The sequence below is a fragment of the Pteronotus mesoamericanus genome, unplaced genomic scaffold (assembly GCF_021234165.1).
Source record: "Pteronotus mesoamericanus isolate MK-2021 breed Mesoamerican mustached bat unplaced genomic scaffold, CSHL_Meso_final contig_90, whole genome shotgun sequence".
Taxonomy (NCBI): domain Eukaryota; kingdom Metazoa; phylum Chordata; class Mammalia; order Chiroptera; family Mormoopidae; genus Pteronotus; species Pteronotus mesoamericanus.
In genome coordinates, this window is record NW_026555277.1 from 31,701,915 (window position 1) to 31,723,769 (window position 21,855).

General features: G+C 35.1%; 1 protein-coding gene and 1 non-coding gene across 10 annotated transcripts in view; both read right to left on the bottom strand.

The window, feature by feature from the left end:
* Positions 1–21,855, bottom strand: part of HIPK3 (homeodomain interacting protein kinase 3) — an 89,585-nt gene that overhangs the window by 41,367 nt on the left and 26,363 nt on the right. The gene's annotated exons all lie outside the window — the stretch shown is intronic.
* LOC129080805 (U6 spliceosomal RNA) lies at positions 17,703–17,809 on the bottom strand. The gene has a single exon (XR_008530206.1). It is a non-coding gene; the product is annotated as a U6 spliceosomal RNA (small nuclear RNA).

Consider the following 21,855-nt stretch of genomic DNA (forward strand, 5'->3'; position numbering starts at 1 on the left):
TTTCTTCTCAGTTTTGCTGCTAACCTAAAAAAGCTCTAAGAAATAGCCTATTTTTTTTTAAAGCTGTATGAAGTCATCAGAGAGCAAACACGACAGCCAGAATTTGAGGAAACAAAATCCCAGAGGAAAGAGAAAACTTATTAAAGTGAGCCTTACATTTCCTAGAGGTAGTTACCAATTGACAGAGAGGCGTAGAGACTGAACAGAAAACAATGGCAGCTGTCCCACTGGGCTGGGAAAACAAAAACTGGAATTCAGAACTTGCCAAGGAAGAGGGGCCTTGGCAGATGCTAGCTCCATCCAGGCTTTTCAGCTGAAACCACAAAAGCCTCCACCCTAGGAACAAGGGCAGACTGAAATAGACCAGCCTCACTTCGAATAACATGATCTACCTTCTCCACCTGGCTTCCAGAATGAAAAAGAATTATCTCTGGAGGAAGATATTATCATCCAGAGTCCCTTGCATAGCAATGTCCAATGTTCAAGAAAGTGAATGAAATGATAAAAAAAAAAAATTCACCATAGAACTGGAATCTACTTTTTAAAACAACAAATTCTTGATTTCTGGGTACCATTCCTCTACTAAGCATCCTTGGAGAAATGGCTGATTTTAAGACTGAGGCAGGGAAAGTAGAGATGAGCCTGGAAATCTTCCAGTGCCAGAAAAATTAAAAAAAAAAAAAAAATCTACAGATACAAACAAAATATCAGTAAGTTACAAAAGTATTATATTGAGAGAAATAAAACTCAGACAAAAAAGTACATTCTGTATCATTCCATTTATGTGAAGTTCTAGAACAGAAAAAATTAATTTGTGGTGAAAAACGCAGGTCAGTGGTTATGTATGGAAGGGGTGAGAGGGACAGATTAGCACTGATTGGGAAAGGGCATAGACTTTCTAGGGTGATAGTAATGTTAAAATTTTGGGTTACAAGGGTGTATACATTTGTCAAAACTCACTGAACCTGTGACCTGACCAGGGTGGCTCAGTTGGCTGGGTGCTGAAGGGTCGTTGGTTTGATTCCTGGTCAAGGCATGTGCCTGGGTTGCGGGTTCAGTACCCAGTCATACAAGAGACAACCAATCAATGCTGCTTTCTCGCATCGATGTTTTTCTCCCTCTCTTTCACCCTCCCTTCCCCTCTCTCTAGAAATAAATAAATAAAACCTTTTAAAATTCTTTTTAAAAACTCAACTTGCATTTCACTACATACAAAATTTAATTCCAAAAAATGAACCATAAATACTACGCTATTTTATGAAAGACATGCTTAAGTGCTTCATGGTACAGTGTACTGATATCTATAACTTACTTTGAATTGCCTCATAAAATAAAGATGAAATGACAAATGGATAGAGAGATATCTATGAAAAAGCCAATGTACCAAAACGTTAATTGTAAAAAGCCAGGTAGTAGGTATACACATGTTCACTACACAATCCTTAAAGTGGGTTTTAAGTTTGAAAAGTTTCACAGTAAAATATTGAGGAGGGCCTATTTAAAAATAGACCAAACACATTTATCTCTCTCTCCCTCTCCCTCTCTCTCTCTCTCTCCCTCCCTCTCTCATACACACACACTCTCTCTCTCTCTCTCTCTCTCTCTCTCTCTCTCTCTCCCCCTAGACATTGAGTCATAATGGAAGTCAGAATATAACAGAAAAACATCTTTCAAGTGTTGAAAGAAAATAACTCTCAAAGCATACCTAAGGGACAACATACTTCAAAAATAAGTTTATTTTTCTGGAAATGCAAAGGACCAGAAAGCAGTTTTTTGAAGAACAAGTAGATGGACTTATACTATCAATTATGGTAATAACACTGTGATTCTAGTGCAAGAACAGATAAAGCAATGAATAGCAAAGAGTCCAAATACAGACCCACACTTATAAGGTCACCTGAATTGATGAAGTTGTCAGTGCCATGCAGTGAAATAATAAATATATGGGCTCAGTTAAAGGACACTGACATGGAGGAAAATATGCCTTAATCCCTACCTCATACCACATACAAGAACCAATTCCAGATGGATGTCAGATCTAAATGTGAAAAGCCAAACAATAAGAAAACATAAAACAGAGAAAACAGAAAAACATCTTAATGACATTAGAGTACATGAAGATTTATTAATAGTAAACAAATAGTGTTAATTATAAAGGAAATTTTTAAAAAATATTAAATATTAAACATTAAAATAAGACCATGTATCAAAGTATCCCACATGGGCACCTAAGTCAGCTTTTAAGAGAGTACAAAAGTTAGCCACAGAATGGCAAATATTGCTCTAAAAGGTTTCATATTGAAATATATACTTTAAAAACCATAAATGAGCAATAAGACAGCAAAGCGAAGAGAAAAATAGGCAAAAGAAGGGCACAAATCAGAACACCAAATTAGTCAATAAGCTTGACCTGGGTAGTGGTTATGAGTTAATTCATATTGTAATTTACAAAACTGTAAATTTAAAATCTGTACACTTAAACTATCTAATACTTTCCGTTACAGGACGATGCTCCAACCACACCAGCCAGGGCCCCACTCAGTTTTTATATAGCTTCTACTTATAAAATGTATACAATGCCCCAAAACTATATTAAGTGCTTTACATGTATTCTGGAGGTTGACCTTCACCAGAATCTTCGAGGTAACTATTATGATCATTATTTTATAGATGAGTAAACTGAAAGGTTAAACAACTTGCTCTAGGTGACACAATAAAAGGCAGAACTAGAATTATGAACCTCTAAAGAAATACAGAAACATAACTTGTTACTAAGCATTATTCAGCACCAATAGACAGAAATATATTGTTTTGTTTGTTTTTATGCTTAAATTCTATCCCTCCTTGAAAATGAATGCCCATATAAACCTTAAAAAGAAATACTATCATATCCAAAATACAGAAGTGTTTAAAATCCTGTTACTAATTCAATGACATTCTCTCTGAAGGAGTTTTATTTTAATGAAGAACAAATTAGAACAAACAAAACTTTTAAAAGATTCAGACACATGTGTCATGTTTCATAGCTCTACCACCACTTTACCTCAAATATAAATTTTCTCAATGAGTTTATTCCTTCTAAATACTCATAGAAGTATATTGTTTGAAAATGATATCCTACTTTCAGGTGACTTTTATAGTCATTGATTGTCAATCTCTACAATTTTATCACGAAGAAACTATCTTCATATTCAAAGGATAATTTCATTATCACTTTTCTATTACTCAAAATCAAATACACCCATATTACATACATGTAAAAATTGAGTTATTTATACAAGAATGTAAAGTATGGCATAAGGTATGTAGTCAGTAATATTGTAATAACTATGTATGGTCACAGGTATGTACTAGAAATACTGGGGGGAACACTTTGTAAAGTATATGACTGTCTAACCACTATGCTGTACACCTGAAATTAATATAAAACAATAGTGAATGTAAACTATAATTGAAAAATAAAATTAAAAACTAAACTCCTCAATTAAAAAAATTTATTTATAAATGCTGATATGCCAGTTCTCATTTAAGTATATTAGATTTCAGTTGCCTCTTCTATAAAGTAAGACTAAATGTCTATGTACATGTTTCCAACTCTAAAATTATTTGCTTCTACATCACAACATCCTTAACACAAATATTTTATCTTTAAGAACTGCTGATGATTAACTTAGCCTTGAGTAAAAGGAAAAAAAACAAAACACCACATTTACAACACCAGGAAACATTGTGTTACAATATAAGGAGCTCCTTACCACAGAGAAAGGAGACACTGAGACACTCCTGACGTAAGAACAGAGATAGAGGACTCATGTTATCAGGGGATAAACTATAAAACCTATTTTAGTTACCAAATGCTTTCTAAGCAAAATATTCTACTCACACATTTTTCAAGTATTCTAATCCCTTTGTTGGAAAAACTTTGTCAGCTTTTTCCAAATCAAGGACCAAAGCATGCTATAAGCTTGATGCCACTGCAGATGGGTTTCCAAGAGGTCATTAGTTTATGATATTTGCTGATAAGTACATTCTTATTAGGAACTGAAGGGGTAAGATAGAGCAAAGCAGTAAAAATCTTCCAATATGTGTGTGTGCACATACTGTGATCTCTTAGACCAACATATATTTCTAACAATGGAGGAGAAACAGGAAGAGGCAGAGACTACAGGTTAATTATACATAGACTACAGGTACTAATCTAATACAGAAATGCAGAATAGGGCAGTAAGAAAAGTATGGCAAAATTTACATGGAAAGATTATTTCAACCCTGGCTGGTGTGGATCAGTGGATTGAGAGCTGGCCTGCAAACCAAAGGGTCCCCGGTTCGATCCCCAGTGTAGGGAACATGCCTGGGCTGCAGGTCAGGTCCCCAGCAGGGGGCACGTGAAATGCAACCACACATTGATGTTTTTCTTTCTCTCTTTCTCCCTTTCTTCCCCTCTCTAAAAATAAATAAATAAAATCTTTTTAAAGAAAAGATTATTTCAGAGGTAAAATCCATAGGATTTGGTCACACAATGATTAGATATATAGTAGAAAAAGGGTCAAATTAAAGAACTCAAAGTTTCTAACACTGAGTAAGAGGGGAAAATGTTTTTTTGAAAACATGGAAGCTGAGCTGTACTAGGAGATAAAGGGGCTTGGAGCACATGAAAGGTATAGGCACTGGGAGCCTCTAAAGGGACTAGCCCCATGTGGTGGAGCGGTGCAACCGCTCCCACCTAGGGATTTGGATGGGAATGCTACCACATGGGGCCTCATGTGGAGCAGGTTTGCCTCACATCAGCCTGTACTGTGTGGGTTCTTGACTGTGTGTAGGAAAGATTTCACACCAGGAGTCCAGGACCAAGATTTGATTCAGAAAAATGTTTTTCTTGTAAGACTTAATTGTCTCTAAGACAGTTTCCAATACTTGCTATTTCACCGCTCTCTGGTCAATTCATGGGGTCTATGCCACCCAGGTTTGACTGTTGTTTTCTTAGAAGTCTTCATAGCACAGTTACTGTCAAAATGGAGGCGTAGGTAGACACACTTCACCTTTTTGCACAGCCACAGAGAGGATTACAACTAAACCTCAAAACAAATAACACCCAGAACTGTCAGAAAATCTAAATATATGAAAGTCCAACAACCAAGAATTTAAAGAAGCCAGACTCATCCAGACAAGTAGGAGGGGCAGAGATGTGGAATGGGTGGTCCCATATGTGGTAGATAAAAACTGGGAGGCAAATCTTGGGAGTGAGCGATCCCAGCCCCAGGCCAGACTGTACAGCTCAGGGTTAACACTGGGATGATAAATCCCCATAATTTCTGGCTATAAAAATCAGTGGGGGTTGGGGTGGGAGAAGAAACTGGACTTTTAGGAGACTCCACTTAAAAGGCCCACATTGACTTAGAAGATATGCAAGTATGCAAACCCACCCACTCTGGGATTCAGCATCAGGGCAATGGCTGGAAGGGTGGCAGGCACAGACAGGGAGTAGGTGAAGTGACTGGAAATTGGGCGAATGCCAGGAAAACCTCCAGAAGTCATGCAGCGGCACTGTCCCCTCTCTGGGCCCTCCCCCACCACCGTTGCCTGCAAAGGAGTTCCCATAAGACTATCAGCTGATTCCTCAAAAAAATTTTTGCTACCAAGAAGTATTCTAAGTGATAAAAAGCAAGGACCTACAACCTAGATTACTCTATCCAGCAAAGCTATCATTTACAATGGAAGAGCAAATAAAGTGCTTCCTGGACAAGGTAAAGCTAAAAGAGTTCATCATCACCGAGCCATTATTACATAAAATGTTTAAGGCACTTATTTAAGAAAAGGATGTTCAAAACTGTGAACATTAAAATGGGAACAAATTCTCAACTATGAAGAACTAAATCTAAAAAACTAAACTAAGCAATCAACCAGAAAAGGAACCATAGATAAGGAGTTCATTTGGAGGGTAATCAGATGGGAGGGGGACGGGGGAGAATGGGGGGAAGTGCAGGGATTACGAAGCATAAATTGGTAGGTACAAAATAGATGGGGACATGTTAAGAACAGTACAGGAAATGGAGAAGCCAAAAAACTTACATGCGTGACCCATGGACATGAACTTATGGTGGGGGGGGGTTGCTGGAGGGAGGAGGGGTACTGGGCAAAGGGGAGTAAAGAAGGAAAAACTAGGACAACTATAATAGCATAATCAGCAAATAACAAAAAAAAGGACAAATGAAATGTACATCATAGATGGCTAGCAAAATAAAACTGTAAATTATAAAAAACACACCCACAATATAAAAGGGAAATTGTTCCTGTTTTGCTTCATAGCCTTCTCTTTCATTGAACTTTTCTTACAATGAGCATTCATTATTATTACAATTTTTTAAATATTAAGTCAAATCATTTTTCATTTAGTACCCTGATTTTTGGGTGTATTCAAAATTTCCATAATCCAGTATGTTCTCACATAAGAAACATTTGTTCTTTTAATGTCAAAGTTTAGCACATATTAGATTCTCTCTCCTAAGTAATACAATCTCGCCACACCTACTGATGCCTAAATTATTCACTGGCCACTGAACTGGCACTCTTCCACGGCAGCAGGCACTCTGTTAATATCATCCAGGGTGCTGAATTCCATTCACAGGAAAATGCTAAAGGCTCAGAAACAACTGGGCATATACATTTTGAAGTGTGTGAGGTCAGGACTGACATCTAATCCATGATATCATCCCATTCCATTCATTCATGAGACCATATGCACCTTTAAGACAAAACTATACAGCACAAAGAAAAACACTAATAACCTCTAAAATTACAGGCTTTTACTCAATGTAAAAAAAAAAAAATCACAAAAGTCTCCCTTTTAACCTATGAATAACTATTTCAGTTATAAGCAATTCTAGAATATGGCCATTCAAACCTGATTTAAAATTACAAATCAGCCCAGCTTATATGGCATTACATATACATTACATATTTCACATGGACAATCTAAAGAATTAACTCACTTGTTGACCAATCTTTTACAAATGTTTTTGACATATGCTTGACTGGCATTACTTAGCATTTCTATAGTATTATCTTAGAACCTAATATCACACCTAAAAGGCAAGAGGGTCATATAATACCAACTTTAACCCATTAGTGTACAAACATACAAAGTTAAGTTGCTTCCTCACAGCTCATATACAGGTGTGGGCAAAAGGAGGTTGATAGTTGTACGGAAAAATATGTAACAGAATAAATACTAGTATACCTGAAGGCTGTACAATCTTATTAAACAATGCCACCCCAATAAATTCAATTTTAAAAAAAATAAAATAAAATAATGTGTTTCACATACTCACAACTGTAAACCTACTTTTGTCCACCTGTGCATGTTAAGTCAATCAGTAACAGAATTAGGATTAAAACTCAGAACTCCTAGTCCGCTGGTTCTACCCAAATTCCATCATAGTATTCACGTTGCTTCTTCTTCATATTACTGAAATCATTCATTGAATCATAAGCACTGGTTTGTCACTATATAAAAAGTAACTAAGTACGAAATTATCCTAGAAGAGTTAATAGGGAAAATAAAGTATGAACTCTTTAAAATATGGGTAACATTTTTCCTTTCATCTCAGTAAGTATGGAGCAAAATAGAAAAAAAAAATTGGGAGGGAAGGAAATCAGAAGTTACAAGTGCCTTGGCATGTATCAATTGTAGAATTTTGGAACTGAAAAGCTCTTAGACGACCTTTAGAAGATCTAATACTTAGAATAATTCCAAAGCTGTTTTCAAATGGACAGAATTCAGTACACAGAAAAGTAGTTGTATTTACTCTCCTCTCCCTCTTTATAAGGAGTTTAGTTCCTTAGGTATTTAAGAGACTGTGTCTGAAATATAGTCCCCTGGCACAGAGCCCCAGGACAGTGCTTTAAGCAAAATACTACTACACTCAGTTCTAATGCTTCAGCATTTTAAATATAAGTATATTTATGTTCCTCAGATAAAATACATGCACCTAATCTATTTGTTAACCAAGTTTTTTATGGTTAACAGAATGACCGTATTATGTGAATGGGGGGAGGGATATGTTAGATTTCTGGTTACCCATGAGGAAATTTTTTAACAATGAAAGATGCCTGAAAAAAAAAAGGGGGGAGGAGGATTACTTCATGTAATTCTCAAAATTTTCCACCAACAAAAACATAAAGGAAAAACTAGAGAAGACTAAACTCATGGTCCTAAGAAGTACCTAATTCCATAATATACCTGTTTACTAAAAAAAGGTGTTTCTTTCTTTCCCACATAACTTAGGTACCCATGGGTAGAAGCAGGACCCAGTTTCAGAAGGTAAGTCTCCTGTGATTACTGAAAAAGAGTTCAAGATGAGGCTAAACAAATAAACACATTACAATATAATTAAAAGTAATGCATGTATGGGTAGGTTACATTAGAAAATATCAAAAAGTCTACAGCTATACAGTTAATCAAAAACAAACTGTGAAACAGAATATCTTCTGTGATCCTATTTTTATTTAGTTATCTTAATACATGACTTTTAAAAATGGTCATTTCTATGGGACAAACACTAACACCTTATTTGAGGGAATATTAAACAAATCAGCCTAAAATAATTTAATTTAAAAACAAAATGTCATCATTTAGCTTTAAAAAATCTTTAAAGACTATTTCCCTTCCTCTGATTCAGTCCTAAATACAACTAATAGAGGGTTTTCCAGGTTCCTTCGTTTTCCTTGTTTGTTTTTTAATACACAGCTTTAACAGCATTAAATATATATACAGGGTGGGGCAAAAACAGGTTTACAGTTGTGAGCACATAAAAGTTTATTATTATACTATTATTTTTTATATTATTTTCCATATGAACAACTGTAAACCTACTTTTGCCCTAATCTGTATATATAAAACTATATATAGATATAGATATACTCGGAATCATAATGATATTCCTATTTGACAAACAAGAAAACTTAGGCTGTTGAAGTCAGGTGTTTGTCTAAATTCACAAACAATGTAAGTCAACAGATATCATCAACCATACCAAGGCATCTACCACTCCAGAAAAATAGTATTTTTTAATTCCAGTAAAAAACAAAATAAAAGCAGTAATACCAAAATGTCTCTCGAATCCATCCATTTCATTCCACTGCCAACACCTATTGTCTGTGGATTACTGTAGTGCCTCCTTCCTAAAGGTTTTCCTGCTCTTACTTTCATTCTTGTTCTCTTATCCTCCAAATAGCAGTCCGGATGATACAGATAAACCACACTGTGGCTACTTTCCAACCTCAAGTCACACCTCTACTTTACCCACTCCACTAGACCTCAGCCTCATTGGCAGGCTTTCAGATTCCTTACTTTACCAAGTTCTTTCCAATCTCAGAGCCTCCACACATGCTCTTTATTCCTTTTGCCTAGGGCTCTCATCCTACCCACTCTGGATGACGGGCTTCCTTCAGGTCTTAGTTTAATACATCAAGTCCTTACACCTATTTCCTGTTGCACCCAACCCAAAGTAGGTCCCTACAAGTGATTAGCTATTTAGAAAAAGAACATTAGAGCCACACCTCACACCAATTACAAGGGACCAATTACAAGGGATTAATCAAAATGGATTAAGAGATCCAGATGTTTAAAATGTAATTCAGTAAGTTCTAGAAGAAAACTGGGCAAATGCCTCTTTAAATTCAATATGGGGAAAGGATTCTAACTATGACTTAAAATCCAGAGGCTATAAAGATTGATGAAGTTGACCACACACACAAAAAATTTATGAGGCAAAGAAAAAACAAAAACACACTGTAAAAAGTTGACAAAATGAAAAAAATGCTATATATATGGCTAACATTCCTTATATGTAAAGAAATCTTAAAAATTGAGAGACAAAGGACCAAGTTCTTTTTTTAATCCTTACCCGAGGACATTTTTTTTCCCATTGCTTTTAGAGAGAAACGGAAAGAGAGAAACATAAACGCAAGAGAGAAGCATTGATCGGTCCCATATGCACCCGGACCAGGGATCAGATGTACCCAGACCCAGGATCAAACCTGCAACTTAGGTATGTGCCCTGACTAGAAATTGAACCCACAACCTTTCAGTCCCAGGAGGTTACTCCAACCATCTGAGCCATACCAGCCAGGACAAAAGGACCAGGTTCTTGATAGAAAAATGAGCAAAGGACATAAACAGGTAATTCACACACGTCCCCCAAACAATTTTTAAATGACCCTTAAACGTAAGATATTTAACTTCATTCACAAGAAGAGGCATGTTAATTAAAACTACATAGGTATACCATTTGATTGGCAAAATGATTTAAAAAATGACAACATATCCTGTGGTAAGGCTATATAGAAAAATAGGCGATATCATATATTGTAGGTAGCCATGGAAACTGGAAGAGTCCTTAGTGAAAAGAATTTGGCAATATTTAACAAAATTACATAGTCATGTACCTTTTCACTGTATAATTCCACTTCTGGAAATTTACCTTAAAAATAAAATTCCAAAAATATAAAAATACGTATGAATAAAGTTATTCTTTTTGGGGGGGGGGGTTAGCTTAATCAACAGGCATTTATTCTCACAGCTGTGGAGGCCAGAAGTCTGAAGCTAGGGTATGGGAACGCCATGCTCCTTCTCAAGGTTCTAGGGGAGGATCTTTTCTGGCCCCTTCCAGTTTCTGGTGGCTCCAGAGTTGCATAAAGTTATTCTTTGCAATTGTTTGTAAACACTATGTCAACAATTAAGGAAGTGGCTGAATAAACGATGGTAATCCACACAATAAGTATGATTTAGCAATAAAAAAGAATGAGAAATTATCTCTATGAATGGTAAAAACCTATTTCCAGGAAAAACTCTAAAGGGAAAATAGCCAAGTGCAAATTGGTATCTGTAATATGTTATCTTTCCTGGAAGAAGGGGGATTGAAAAAATAGACATTTATCTGCTCATTTGTACTCCTCAGCAAACACACACATACACACAAATAATAAACCAGAAACTAATGATACTTGTTACTAAAATGGGTTTAGTAGGAACAACATGGAGTGGATGGCAGGGAATGGGTGGGTGCTGCAGTGAAGGGATAGGATACTTCTGAGAAAGACTTTTGGTAGAGATCTGGTTTTTAGACCCATGTTAATATTTCACATAGTCAAATAAAAAAGTACATGGGAGACCCAAAATAAAATACATATACATGAACTTAATTACATTTCAAATAAATAACATAATCACAGTGAAGGTAGAGCATAGGAAACTTTGGGAAGGACTAACTTAAGTAACTCTGACACACAGTATTTTGACCATATACTCCAAGCCTAAGACTGAAAGACTAAAAGAACTATAAATAAATGTTGTATCCTCGTTGGCAAATTAGCAGTGGTATGGGTTAGTAATTCTAAATCTACTTTAAATGTATTCTAGAACAGAACAAAATAAGTAACATACCACAGTATGATAATGAGAGCCAAATTTCTCGGTGTCAGAGAAGGGATTACAAATAAAGGAAAAAGGATAGAGTGAATGTTGAGGTGTCAGAACTGGACAAGTCAATATGAATTCATGATTTTACTATATAAACAGATAGATACAGAATTACACTTTCTCTCTCTCTCTCTAACTTTGCCATTCAAAGGGCCTAAAAAGCATTAACACCCCACTACCAATGAACACATCTGGCACTAGCATCCAGACCTTGTTTTCTAAATGGCATTCTCCAAGAAACAGAACCACAGCTCCATAGAGAAATGGCCAATTCCAGGGATGAGGCAGGAAAAGTACAAAGAAGCCTAGAACATCAACACTGCCAGAAAGCAAGCACTCAAGGAAGGATTAGACCAAGTCAAAGGGGCAGAGGAGGAAGCTTAAAGAGGTTCTTGCTGAATAGTTTAGGACCATTTTGCAGCAAAATAATGACAAGTAACAGATTATAACCCATTGAATATGAATTCCTGAGTTCATACAGAAGCTAAAAATTAACAAAAGTTGAAATGAAGGAAAGTTCTTCCTTATAAAGGAACAATGAAATTAGAAAAATCATCATTTCCCAACCCCACACTTAAAATTGTTTAAGGTTATGTTCATGAATGGATACTAAAATTGATTACTGAACATAAGATGAGAGACTGTATATGTGAAGAGTTTCAAAATACCTCTCCACAATATACTTAATAATTACAAAGAAGAAAAACACCTTACAGTGGAAAAATCTGGCCATCACCACCTCAACCAAGTGATCAAAGTTAACATTACCAGTAATGGGACAAATTAACATCATACACCTCCTAATATGAGAGAACACAATATCACTTCTGTGAAGTTATTCCAAAAACACATAACCTTAAAATACCAAACAAACCCAAATTGAGGAACACTCTACAAAATAACTGGCCAAAAGTGTCAGTATCATTAAAGGTGAAGAAAGAACTAAGAATTAAAGAGATATCCCTGGCAAATAATTCAATGTGTGTCTGCACTAAAGAGACATGCATGGTAAATAATTCAATGTATGATGCTGGACTGAATGCAGGGCCATAAAAATATCATTAGTGAGACAAATGAAAAATCTGAATAAAGTCTGTAAATAGACTACTATAATTAAATTGATTTTAATTTCATCAACATTTAAATAGTATTTTGAATAGTTCAAGGAGTTCATCAAATCAGTAACATTAGCCCTGGTTGGTGTGACTCAGTGGATTGAATCCCGGCCTGTAAACAGGAATGTCACTGGTTCGATTCCCCATCAGGGCACATGCCTGGGTTGTGGGCCAGGTCCCCAGCTGGGGGTGTGCAAAGGGCAGCCGATATATAACGACGTTTCTCTTGCACATTGATGTTTCTCTCCCTTTCCTTCTCCCTCTCTTCCCCTCTAAAAAATAAAATCCTTTGAAAAAAATCAGTAACATTAAATAGATGTTAAGTAATGACGCTATTGTTCAGGAAAGACACAGAAGTATTAGAAGGGGTTTCACATCTGAAACTTATTCTCAAATACTGTACGCATATGTGCATACACAGAGAGAAAGAATAGGTGATAAAACAAGGTTGGTAAAATGTTTAAATCTGAAACATGTGGAGAATCTAACTAAGTGAAGGGTATAAAGGAATTCATACTATCTTTACAATGTTTTTTGATACATCTAAAATTATTTCAAAGTAAAAAGTTAAAAAAAAAATGATAAGTCCATTATAATATTCTCTCTCCCTGTTCTTTTCAATCAGAGCACTTTACTTTTTTTGTCGTCTACCATTAGACCATAAACACCATAATGGTAGGGTCTATATTATTGCTCCTCAATGTATAACTAGGACCCAGCATAATACTTTACACTTATACGCACTAAATATTTTTTTTAAGTTTTTATTTGTGTTTGTTTTTTTTAGAGAGAGAGAAGGGAGGGAGAAAGAGGGAGAGAAATATCACTGCGTGAAACATTGACCAGTTGCCTCTTGCATGCCCCGAACTGGGGACCTGGCCCACAACCTAGGCATGTGCCCTGACTGGGCATTGAACCAGCGGCCTTTTGGGTCACAGTTCAGTGCTCGACCCACTGAGCCACACCAACCAGGGCTATACTTTGAATAAATACTTCAAGTAAAAGCCTTAGTCATGGACTACAATGCAGTCTTCTATACACGTATCTTTTCACTGACACAATTTTAGGATCTCCATCAACTGGTAAGTGGGTACACAAAATGTGGTACATCCGTACAAGGGAATGTTATTTGACAACAAAAAGAAATGAAGTATTAATACATACTAGAACGTGGATGAACCTTAAACACATAAGTTAAAAAAAAAAAAAAAAAAAAAAAAAAGGCCAGTCAAAAGGGACCACATATTATATAATTACAAGTCTATGAACTCTCCAGAATATTTGGTTGCCTAGGCTTGAGGGGATGGGGAGATTGGGGAAAGATGCTTAAAGGGTGCAGGAGTACGGGGGTGGGGTTCTTTTGCGGGTAAGATTGATGGTGGTGATGAAGTACAACTCTGAATATACTAAAAACCACTGATTTGTACACTTTACATGAGAACTTCATGGTATGTGACTTATATCTCAATAAAACTGCTTTAAAAAAAAAAAAAAACTTTAGGCCCTGGCTGGTGTGGCTCAGCAGACTGAGCACCGGCCTGCAAACCAAAGGGTGCCCAGTTCAATTCCCAGTCAGGCACATGCCTGGGTTGCCAGCCAGGTCCCCAGCAGGGGGACACACAGGAGGCAAACCACACATTGGTGCTTCTCTTCCTCTCTTTCTCCCTCCCTTCCCCTCTGTCTAAAAATAAATAAAATCTTTATTTAAAAAAAAAAAAAACTTCAGGAGCTCTGCCAAACTTTTTATTTGAAGGTCTGATATATGTAGTAATCTATGTCTGTGACCACAATGTATGGCATTGAAAACCACTTCATTAAAGACTTTAACAACCTTCAATTAAAACATCTGCCAAAGCTGAACACAGTTGATAACCTTCTATTTGTCTAATAAAGATTCCCAAACAAAATCTACTTATGACACACAGAAGAAACTGCCAGAAATTTCTGCCCAATATTGAACCTTTGTTAGGTAAGGGTGGGTGAGTGACAGAGAACAACTTCAGGACTAATTAACCCTAACTCCCTACTCTGGAGGCTCATTTAGGGACCATCTCTCCCCAGGATCCTTCGCTGAACCCTCAGATTAGGCTAAATGCCCTCCTCTGGGTTCCCATAGTACTTCGCACACACTTCATCCCTAGAATTTCGAGACAAACTATTTTTCTCCTCTATTAAATGATGAAACTATATTTTAATCACCTCTGTATCCCTAGCACCTAGCACAGCGCCGGCATCCAATAAAGGCTCAACAAAAATTGTGAGTGTGAATTTGGACTTGACTTGTGGAAGCCTCAGTTTTCTACTAATTAAATAGCAATTCCACCAATGGTCATACCTAACTCACAAGGAAGAAATATGAGAAAGTCTGTTATTATAAAGTACTGCGTATAAAATATTAGTTATTATTTTGGGGGCTACTCTATGTACTTTTATTTTATTACAGGAACATTCTCTTTGGAAATTAAGAAGGCATGAGGGAGTAGAAATGCTCTAAACAAAAACTGATTAAGCCTAAATTAATTGTTTACTATTAATTACATACCTTTCTGTCAGCTATTACATGCAAAATAGAAAGCATTTTTTACATCAACAATAATTAATGCTAAACTACCTAGCACAGTAACAAAGAATACAACTGCTATGTACGTTATTTTACAGCTCACTTGCTTGTCTCTATGTTCGGAAATGACTCAGAGCCACAGGCTAAAATTTATATTAAAAACAAAAAAAAAGAAAAAGATATTCATGACCTGAATGTTGCCACCACACTTCATAAATACAACACCTTCTGCTGCTAAAACCTTTTATGCATTCAAGAGCCCTATGTGTTCTTGACAGAAACCATACTCAAGCAGCTCAATTTAGAACATGCTGACCTTGAGCAAATCAATGCCCTTAGCATGTACTTCTGGCTTATATCACCAGAAGAGCTAGACAGCCTCACCATCTATAGTAGTCAACAATTTCTGGCTACTGTCCCCTGTCTATTTTAAGATATCCCTACTACATTTCTGTGTTGTACAGTTCAAAGAAATGAAATAACACATGAACCTGTGTTTAAACACAAATCATTTACCTTGGAACCTGGGGTATGCGTGTCCCTACTGTGACTAGCTCAAAAATATTTAATTTGGTAAGTTTCCACTTCCTGCTTTTATTTTTTAAATACAACATATTTTAAAACAAAGAGTAAAAAATAAAGGATAAGACACTTATTTATTGCCCAATCAGATTTATAAGTAGCCTCACTCATAAACTAAGCCAGATTTGGCAATGTTTTTAAATACAAACTGCAAAAAACATTGAAAAACATAATGGTTACCTGCTTTTTTCCATGTAAAATTATACTACATATTAAAACAGTACTTAAGGACTATACTATATTTTCACCAATCTACCTTAATATTTACTAACTCTTCAAACTCTTGGATGTAATGGACATAAAGTCCAATTTAAATTGTTTTTATCAACCAACATCAGGCAACATCAACCAAACTCTTAGCACAAGACTTTGTTTACAAATAAAAACCTCTTTTTTTTTTCCCTAATTCTAAACACAGAACCTGTAATTTAGCTTAGCAATTGAATATCTTCCAAATTCAGGCAGATTATTTACTTGAAAATGTATTATAAAAACAAATTAGAAACTACTAATTGTACTTGCCAATTATTCATAATTTTTTTCATTGTCAACAGAGGCTAATATTTGTGCAATGGCCTAGTACTAGTAGAAACTATTATCATAAAATATTTAGGATTTGAGATAGCTTTTTAAAGGATTTTCTTTACTCTCTTGAAATATTTTATAAACAGATAATGTCAAGTATAAAAATTAAATAAAACTTTTTCTTTTTTACTCTGATCCAGAGGATTTCAAATAAAGAAAAAGAATCTAGGTATCACATGGACTAAATCTGATATGTAGAATAATGTAGGACTCATATAAAATGAAGTCATTTACTACCAAATTAACTACCCAAGCAGTTGAAGCCTAGGGGGTTATATAATATGCTAGCTGGCTACTAAAAACTCTTAAGACAAAATCCATAGAGTACAAAGAGAAGGAAGAAAAAAACCCAGTATTCTTCTCAAGCTGTTAAATAAGATTTAAAAATAATATGTCCAGAAAAAAAATTACCTGAAAGCTAATATTATATTCTACTAAATTGAAAAAAAAAAAGTTTGTCAGGGAACAAAGGATCATATAAATCTAATTATGTGAGCTATTAAGACTCACTGCCCTGCCACAACTATAACAATTTTTAAACCATCTAATAGGTTTAAAGAACTATATCTAATACTAAAAATCACATAATCAAGAATGTACTAAAGAATAAATTAGTCTAACAGCACTCTAATACTAAAAATCACATAATCAGGAATGTTCTAAAAGGTAAATTAAGTCTATATTCCTAATTTCTAATAATCACCAAGTAACATAAATGCAGAAATCTTCTAATGTCCTACTAATAGGGCATGTGTTTGGAGTTGATTTTTATAAAATATTTTTTAATTTAAGAATACTTGGTATAGAATCTTACATTGGTTATTGGTTTCAGGTGTACATTACAGTGACTCAAAATTTTTATACCTTACAATGTGATCACCCCATTAATTTGAGTAATCATAACCATCTGTCACCGTGTAAACTTATCACAATATTATTGATTATATTCACTTTCCCCTTTCCACATGTCCCCCCACCCCTCCCTTCTGGTCTCTGTTTCTGAGTCTGTTTTTGTTTTGTTTTTTTTTTTAATTTTATTTTTTTTAATTTATTTACTTTTTACATACATTTGTCTCTGCCTCCCCACCTCTTTCCCTTGCCCCCTCCCACTTTCCCTCCCTCAGCTCTTCCCCTTTGGTTTTGTCCATGAGTCCTTGCTATATGTTCCTTGACTTTCCCCTTCCCTTCTCTTTCCCTGCACCTCCCCCCTTCCCTCTTGTCTCTGTTGATTTCTTTTCCTTTCAGTGTTGCTGGTCATATTTTCCTTGCATCTTTGCATTGTTGGTCAGGTTCCGCTTATAGGTGAGATCATATGGTATTTGTCTTTCGCCCCCTGGCTTATTTCGCTTAGCATGATGCTCTCCAGTTCCATCCATGCTGTAAAAATATGGAACGCTTCACAAATTTGCGTGTCATCCTTGCGCAGGGGCCATGCTAATCTTCTCTGTATCGTTCCAATTTTAGTATATGTGCTGCCGAAGCGAGCACTGGTTTTGTTTTGTTATTTTAAAAACCACATATAAGTGAAACCATAAGATACCCGTCTTTCTCTGCCTGACTTACTTCATTTAGCATAATACCCTCTGAATCCATTCAGACTGTCACAAATGGCAAGATTTAATTCTTTTTTATACTGTGTAACATTCCATTGTATATATACTACATCTTCTTTATCCATTCATCTATCAACAGACACTTAGGTTGCTTCCATAACTTGGCTATTGTAAATAATACTGCAGTGAACATAAAGGCACACGTCTTCGAATCAGTGTTTTCATTTTCTTCAAATGCATACTCAGAAGCAGAATTGCCGGGTCATATAGCACAACCATTTTTAGTTTTTTGAAAAAGCTCCAGTTTTCCACAGGGGCTGCACCAGTTTGCAGTCCTACCAACAGTGTACAAGGGTTCTCTATTCTCCACATCCTGTCAACACGTTATTTGTTGACTTTTTGATAATAGACATTCTGACCAGTATAAGGTGATATGTCATTGTTTTGATTTGCATTTTCCTAACGAACAATTATGTTGAGCATCTTTTCATATGTCTGTTGACCACCTGAATGTCTTCTTTAGAGAAATTTCTTTTCATGGCCTCTGCCCATTTTTCAACCAGCTGCTTATTTTTAGTAACTGAACTGCATGAGTTTCTTATGTATTTTAGGTATCAAACATCTATCAGATATCATTTGCAAATATATTCTATTCAACAAGTTGCCTTTTTGTTTTGTTGAAGGTTTCCTTCTCTGTGCAGAACCTTTTTAGTCTGATGCAGTCCCATTTGTTTATTTTTGCTTTTTTCCCTTGCTTGAGGGGACATATCCAAAAAGTTGTTACACAGACAAAAGATGTCAAAAATTGTATTTCCTATGTATTCTCCTAGGAATTTATCATTTCAAGCCTAACATTTAAGTCTTTAATTCATTTTGAATTTATTTTTGTATATGGTGTTAAGAGAGTGGTCCAGTTTCTTTTCTTTTCTTTTTTATTTTTTGCATTGCCTGTCTGTCCAGTTTACCCAACACCACTTGAAGACACTATTGTTACTTCAGTAACCTCTTACCTCTTTTGTTATAGATGAGTTGACCATATAAGCTCTCTATTGTTCCATTGAGCTACGTGTTTGTTTTTATGCCAATACCATACTGTTTTGATTTTTAGAGCTTTGTAGTATAGTTTGAAATCAGGAGGCATATTATCTCCAGGCATATCATCTCCAACTCTGTTCTTTCTCAAGATTGCTGTGGCTACTCATTGTCTTTTGTAGTTCCATGTAAACTTTAGGATTATTTGTTCTAGTTCTGAGAATAATTACATTGGTATTCTGATAGGAATTTCATTGAATCTGTAAATTGCTTTGGATAATATCATCATTTTAACAATTTTAATCCTTCCAATCCATAAGCATGGTATATCCTTCCATTTATTTGTGATTCCTTCAGTTTCTTTCTTTAGTGTCTTATAGTTTTCAGAGCATTTCACCTCCACAGTGAAGTTTATTCCTAGGTATTTTATTATTCATGATGCTACTGTAAATGGGATTGTTTTCTTCATTTCTCCTTGTGATTGTTATTAGTGTACAGGAATTTCTGTATATAAATTTTTTATCCTTCTACTTTACTAAATTTTTATTCTATTAATTTATTCACAGATTCTTTGGGATTTTCTATATATAGGATCGTGTCATCTGCAAATATTGACTGTTTTACTTCCTTGCCTATTTGGATGCCTTTTACTCCTTTTTCTTGTTTGGTTGCTATGGCTAGGACTTCCAGTACTATGTTAAATAACAGAGGCAAGAGTGGATATCTGTGTCTTAGTCCTGATCTAAAGAGTTAAAACTTTCAGCTTTTCACCACTCTATGATATTAGCTGCAGGTTTGTCAATAACAGCTTTTATAAAGTTGCGCTAAGTTCTTTCTTTACCCACTTTATTCAGAATTTTTATCATAAATGGATGTTAAATTTTGTCATGTTTTTTGTGCATCTATTGAGACAATCATGTGATTTTTTTTTAATCCTTGGTTTTGTTGATGTGATGAATCACACTGTTTTGTGAATGTTGAACCACCGCTGAAGTCCTCAAATAAATCTCACTTGGTCATGTTATATAATCCTTTTAACGTACTGTTAAACAGTTTGCTAATAATTTATTGAAAATTTAGGCGCCTATATTTATCAGCAATATTGGCCTGTAATTCTTTGTAGTGTCTTTGACTTTGGTATCATGGCAATTCTAGTCTCACAGAGTGAGTATGGAAGTGTTTGCTCTTCAACTCTTTGGAATAGTTTGAGAAGATTCTAATTATTCTTCAAATGTTTGGTAGAACATCTGGTCCTAGGCCTATGCTGGGAGTTTAATTACCACTTCAATTTCATTGCTAGTAATTAGTCTACTCAGATTGTGTTTTTCCCTAGTTTAGACTTGAAATACTGTATGTTGCTAAAATTATATCTATTTCTTCTAGATTGTCAAATTTTTTAATACATATTTGTTCACAGTATTCTTTAATGATCCTTTATATTTCAGTAGTTATCAGTAGTAATACCTTCTCTTCATTTCTGACTTTGTGTTCTTTTTTCTCCTTGATGAGTCTGGCTAGCAGCTTGTCTATTTTATTTATTTTTTCAAAAATTCAGTTCTTAGTTTCACTAGTCTTTTCTACTGTTTTTCTATTTTCTATTTCATGTATTTCCACTCTGATTTTTATTATGACCTTCCTTCTACTTTGGGTTTTGTTTCTCTTTTTCTAGTTTCTTTAAGTGTAAATTTAGTTTGTTTACTTGGGATCTTCCTGCTTTGCTGCATCCCACAGATTTTGTAAGGTTATTTTCACTTTCATTTGCTTCAAGGTATCCACTGGTTGTTTAGAAGAATGTTTTTTAATCTCCATGTATTTGGTTTTTCTCCTATTGATTTCCAGTTTCATGCCATCATTGTCAAAAAACATGGTTGATATAATTTCAATCTTCTTGAATTTATTGAGGTCTTTTGTGGCCTAGTATGTTATTGGTAATAGAAAATGTTTCGTATGCACTTGAGAAAAATGTGTAACCTTCAAGTTTTGGATGAAATGCTCTGTAGATGGTTATCAAGTCACACTTGTGTAATGTGACACTTAAGGCCATTATTTCCTTACTATTTTTCTGTCTGGATGACCTATCCATTGAGATAAGATATTAAAGTCCCCAACTATTATAATATTAACATTAATTTCTGCCTTTATGTCCATTAGCATTTGCTTCATATACATACTTAAGCACTCCTTGGCTGGGTATGTAGATATTTATAATTATTATAACCCCTTCTTGGATGGACCCCTTTAAAATTATGTAATGTCCTTCTTCGTTTCTTTTTCATTATTTGTTTTAAAGTCTTTTTAGTGTGATATGAGTATTGACCCCAGCTATATTTTCATTTCCATTTGCACAGAATATTTCTCCATCCCTTTATTTTCAGCCTGTGTGTCTTTACATCTGAAGTGAATCTCTTGTAAGCCACATATTGATGGGTCATGTTTTTTTATCCATTCTGCCACCCTATGTCTTTCGATAGGAGCCTTCAGTCCATTTACATTTAGGGTAATTATTGATAGATAAATGCTTACTGCCATTATGTTAATTGCCTGGAATTGTTTTTGTGTTCTTCACTCGTTCTTCTCCTGATTGTTTACCTTTTGATTTGTTGGTTTCCTTTAGTGTTTTGATTGGTCTTCCTTCACTTTTTCTGGTGTGGTTTTGGTTTATGCTTATCATAAAGTTCATGTACGAACTTTGACATATCCAGTTATATCTATAGCTATTTTAAGCTGACAGGTATTCAAGTTCAATCTTGCATTCTTAAAGCACTACATTTTTATACCCCCTCCACTGTTTTATCATGTTTTATGCATTTTTTGTATCTCCTGATTATTTATTATAGTTATAGTTAAATTAGCTACTGTTGTGTTTTAACCTGTTAACTTTTTAAGTGATTAATGCATTGTGATTCTTGCGTATTTGCTTTTACCAGTGAGATTTTTTTTTTTTTACTA